Source organism: Podarcis vaucheri, assembly GCF_965113315.1.
Source record: "Podarcis vaucheri genome assembly, chromosome: 6".
In the NCBI taxonomy this organism is placed as follows: Eukaryota; Metazoa; Chordata; class Lepidosauria; order Squamata; family Lacertidae; genus Podarcis; species Podarcis vaucheri.
This window is the reverse complement of record NC_138764.1, coordinates 60,816,311-60,822,004: the sequence shown is the minus strand read 5'-3', so window position 1 is coordinate 60,822,004 and position 5,694 is coordinate 60,816,311.

Sequence of the window (5,694 nt, the reverse complement as noted above, 5' to 3'; positions counted from 1 at the left end):
CTTGAATATTTGGACTAAATAAATCACTGCTGGCTGCATTTCAGGGGTTGGACTAGATGACCCTCAGAAACCCTGCAGTTCTATGGTTCTGTGATTCTATAATTCTACTATCTATGCAGGACTGATACATCTTTTGCAACTTTCAGATGTGAAGCTTTGTTATACTGTCCAGTAAACTTAATGCTGAGAGCCTCCTGCTGTAAACTTTATTTATTTCTAATGTAAGTTTCTATTGCTTTTCAATAACAAACATAAAACAAATAGTATATAACAGGAAAATTTATACAATACAGAGTAAAAATGTGTGTGTGGCAAAGAAATATGTACATAAAGCAAAGCAGTCGATCTTTATAAGCTTTTTGTAACCAAATAACTTGATACACTGTAGGAGTGGGGTGGGGTGGTTGTGTTCAAATTTATTTGTATAGGAAATAAAGGAAAACCAAATTGGAAAAAGTCATACTTTGTCCTCTGTCTTCTTTTAGTTTCTTTTCCAATATGGCTGTTTGCCATACTGGAAGTCAAGAAGTCAAGTACCAGAAGTCAAGGTTATTCAAACTAATTTTTTCCCAAAATAGTGGCCAAAAAAGATATGTGATTTGTTCCTGTTTTAAATATTAGGGTCCTCGTTTGAAAAAAGGTCATGTAGGCTGCATTTAGGTTTCTTCATTATCCTATCCTAAAGGCTTTGGCAGTGCTGCCTGGCAATGGGCCCTGGTGGAGCCTAGACCTGGTGGGATGCCTTAAGGCTCTCCCAAGCTCAACACAGAAAACCACACCTATGGACTACACAGATTGTATTAGCACTGCATTGGACCTCATCAGCCATGACATTAAAGTGGAACATTTTATCCTCAAAGTGAGAACTCTACCCTTAGATTTAAGCGGGTGGCGCTGTGGGTAAAAGCCTCAGTGCCTAGGGCTTGCCGATCGAAAGGTCGGCGGTTCGAATCCCCGCGGCGGGGTGCGCTCCTGCTGCTCGGTCCCAGCGCCTGCCAACCTAGCAGTTCGAAAGCACCCCCTGGTGCAAGTAGATAAATAGGGACCGCTTACCAGCGGGAAGGTAAACGGCGTTCCGTGTGCTGCGCTGGCTCGCCAGATGCAGCTTTGTCACGCTGGCCACGTGACCGGAAGTGTCTCCGGACAGCGCTGGCCCCCGGCCTCTTGAGTGAGATGGGCGCACAAACCCCAGAGTCTGTCAAGACTGGCCCGTTCGGGCAGGGGTACCTTTACCTTTACCTTTACCTTTACAGTGGTGGAACACATGCTTCATACAAACAGGATCCCAAGCTCAAAAGCAGGCTAGTTGGCGATAAACACTGATTCTACTAAAATTTTGCAGAATTGAGCCAGCAGTTTGAGGAGAAACATTTCAGTGAATTTAGCAGCCCTACCTAACTGAGAAATATCCTAGGGAATTGAGCAGCCCTACTGAATTATAGCAATGATCGAAGTGGTTTTGTCACTCACACCCAAGAAAAAAAGAGGGAAAGTCAGACAGAACATGTTGAGTTAGGTGAACAATTTCTACTTGCTTCTTGTCATTTCAAGGCAGGCCTTGGACCAGTGATATTTGGCAGTAAAACAGATGCAGACCCCTTGGGTTTGGCCGTGGCTAATTGGCATGCAAATATAAATCAGGATTAAATAAAATTGATTAAATGAATCCCAGTCGCAATGCATTGTAACTTAGGCTGCTCTGTGCAGTAAAATGAAGGAATAGAATGCTGTGGTTGAAGAACAGACTGCGGTACTTCAGCTTCTAGGTAGGAGATTACATTTTTAAATGTTTCTCTAAATCAATTACTCCCTTTAAATAGTAAGCAAGCAAAGGGCTACACTAGAACACTTCTCCCTCATATGCTAGTTTTCTATCTGTAGGGAATTTTTTTAAAACTTGGGAAAGCTTTCAAAAGAGGTATCCTCAATCTACCATTTGAAGAGATACTGTCTGTTCCGCCATCTCAGTCTGATGCATGTGGTAACATCAGAAAATATGTATTAATGTCACCTGGAGTCCTCATCATTCCTTTTCTTTCCAATATTTAGGCTATGAGTGATGCAGTTTATGCAGCCAAATTGCCGCTGCCACCACCCCAAGCAGCAGAGTGAGTCTTTAGAATCATTTAAACCAAGCAAAAACCTTGCTCTCCCTCCCTCTGTAGCCTGAGGTAAAGTTATTCAAAGGGAGTTCTCCAGATCCACATAACATAAATGTTTAAAAAGTAATTCATAGGCAAAACATTAAAGGTAAGGACTGAGGAGTCAGATCAGAAATGACATCTGGATATGAGCAGGGTTCCTCGGGCTATGCAGAGGGGAAGACACGGGTTGGGTTTGATATATTTCCCAGCAAACGAACAAGGCATCCTAGTTCAAAGAACTGTTTAATCTGTCCCTGTGTTCCCAGAGCCTGGCTTATATATGACCTCTCCCTCCCACCACAGAATACTTTTCTTCCCCATCATGCAAAACTCGATTTGCTTCAGCCACATGAATCACTTTGTGTAGTGCTAATTGTTAGCAGTGATCCATGTGTTATGATAACATCTGGGAGTCCCAAAACACAATGTGGACTTAATAAAAAGGCAGAATATATGTGAAGAATATTTGGTTCAAAGAACTGAAGGCTAGTAGAGCCCTACCCAGGGAAACTAACCGGAAGGGGGTGTAACTGGCAATGAAGACCAGAGTTGTGGAATTCTGCTCCAGCAATTTGTTCTCTTGTTCATTTGTGCGTCCTAGGCTGGATGCAACATCTTTCTTTAATAGACTCTTGACTGCAGCACCCAACTGAAACTGGGATTAAATTTGGGTGCAATCTCTCTCTGGGCTCATCCACACTTCCTCTTGTCCTGTGCCTCATATGCATGGATCTGGGCAGTTTTCTCTTTGTCCCACCACTTTCCCTGAGAAAATGAACTCTTTATTGCTGAATTGGAGACAGTGCTGGCCAACCCATGTGGCAAGGTGAGGTAACCACCTCAGGTGGCAGGATCCAGAGGAGCAGCAAATCCCAGTGTAGATCTTTACCCCCCCCCCACACACACACACTTGTTCCTGATGTAGAACTTCACTCACCCCTTCTTCCCTGATGGGGAGTGGGTGCACCATTTTGTGGTTTGCCTCAGGTGCCAAAATGTCTTGGACTGGCCCTGATCAGAGCAAATATCAATCTGCAGAAAACTCCGCTAATGTTTGCTCCGATTCAACATTAAGGAGTGGATTTTCTGGGGGGGGGGGTGACAGTACAAGCAGAAGTGTAGATGAGTCTCTGTCTCTCTCAATACTTGCGATACATCAGGATTATATATCTATAGTCCTACCTTTCTATCATCGCAACAGCAGCAACAAAATCTCAGGCCAAAATTTCTATTGAAATCACTCCATTAAATCTGAATACTTTTGCTTCTCAAAATTTTTATGTAGCATTCTATTACTAATTATTGGACTAAGAGCCCTCACCTATTTGAAATGTGTTCACTGGAAACTGAGAAGGACTAAGAAATATCCACGCCATACATTTGAAGCAGATGGTTTCCTCCAAATAAGCATGGGAGCTGTAGATTACCCCTCATGGAGCTACAATTCCCAGGATTCTATGAGGGAAGCAATGTGCTGTAATGTTGCAGATGCAACCTTGTATTGTTTTGCATTCCTCAAGCTACCTCTAAAAACCATTTTACCATCCTGTTGTAGGATCAGTCAAAGTTGTGAAGAAGTACGATGTTTCCCCCATCCTTTCCATGTGTGTTTATGGGTGAAATGGATATGCTAATTCACTTTAGTGACAGAAAGTGCAGCATTTAGAGGGCGTTAATTCAACTATATGAGTGTGATAATGCGAAGTCTGGTTTTTGTTTTAACTTTGGATTTGTTTGTTAAAGGTAGGTTTTGAGCACCACCAAACTTGTGGGCAGTATCCACCATTTGCAGCCACCTGGAATGCACAGAATGTTCTTGAAAGTCATGCCTGGCTGGAAGGGTGGTAGGGAGGACAAGTATCAGGATTCAAGTTTGCAATGACTCCTGAATTTGGAATCTGAGGGGTGTCAGGTAGATTCAATCTGCATGCCAGCTCCAGCTCTGTCCAAAGAAGAAAAGTTCAGGGTAACCAGCAAGATGAGCAGAGAAGACTCTTGAAAGGCAATGGGCCACAGCATCTGGCAAGGCCTGACCCTTATAAAAGCATGCAGATCACAAATGCTGTCTGGTGTAAGCTACTTCTTTCATTCAACTCGCTACTGCACACATCTCACTTCTGTGGCTGGGGCAAGGAAGGGATGTTCTGGGAGATGCCAACTGTGAAACTGAGCAAGAACCTTCATTCTGACTGTGCTGTTTTAATCAAGCATATCCATGCATCTGCCTAAGATGGTACCAGCAACTTTCAGCAGTTATTACATTAACCAGCTCTGAGCTGCATCAGATGCTTCGCTTTCCCCCCAAAGGCAAGCTGTTCTAGGTAACAATGACAGTCTATTTCTTCTCCAAACCTCTATTAGGCATTACAAATAAAGGCCATCATAAAACACCCATATATAAAATTTTAACATATATACAAATAAACAGCCATGTAAAAATATGTAAGAACGAGGATTTTCATTGGCGTTTCTTCCCGCTAAATAGTGCCATTCACCACTCTAAGAGATACTATTGATAAAAACTCAGCCACCCTTGCAGTTACTTCTGGGTTAATGTAAGACAGATAGAATCATATATTTTCATTGTGCTATAATGTTAGACTACCCAGAAAAGGGGATAGCGTGTGTTTGCGTAGCTGGGTATACAATGGACAGTAGAAGAGAATATGTTCTACTTTGTCCAGCACATTCAAAAAACATCTGCAATGTCTATCGTTTCTGGGGATGTTTAAATATCTGCCCTTGACAAAAGCTATGGGGTAACATAAAGGCCCTGCATTGGACTGGAATTATTCATTTTGCAATCTAAGTGACCTTGTTATCTGTTGGATTTAAACCATAAAACTTGGGGGAGCAAATTTTATTTACAGCTGACTCGATGTTTCGTTTTTCCATGTCCCTTAATCTGACTCGAATATTACGATAAATATATTGCTCACTCGAATTATAGAAGAGTTCCAAGTAACAATGACAGTCGGTGGGGGACCTGGGGGTCATTATGTTTGACCATAATGCCCACGTCTTTATGTTATTTCATACACATGAGCTGTGCACATGTTAAGAAGCTGTGGCAAATGCTAATACATGTGAGCACATGTATATGGCGATCTGCATGCAGTGTTCATTTTGTCACAAAGATCAGTGCTTCTCAAGCTGTCTGATGTCCTAGACTGGCAATGTCCCCCTCCCAAAAAATGTGCCATGGACAAGTACCATATTTGGTCCCTGAAGTGTCCCACCCAACTTGAGCTGTGGTGGAGTCGCCATGGACCAGCAGCCGATGGCTCACAGACTGGCAACAGTCCATGGACAACCACTTTGAGTAGCACTGACTTAGACAGAGCAGTGTCCTTTGTAGGAAATGCAAAATATTAAAAGCAGCCCACAGTCACAGGTTTTTCCCTATAACTGTCACAAGTGTTTTTCTTCCTTCTCCTTGTCGCCATTTAACCCCCTCCAAGCCCAGTTGCGTCAGCTGTCGGCTGCACATAACAGATGCTTGTTAAGAATTTCCAAGAAGATCAGGTGACACCTTGTGTTCCAATTCGCT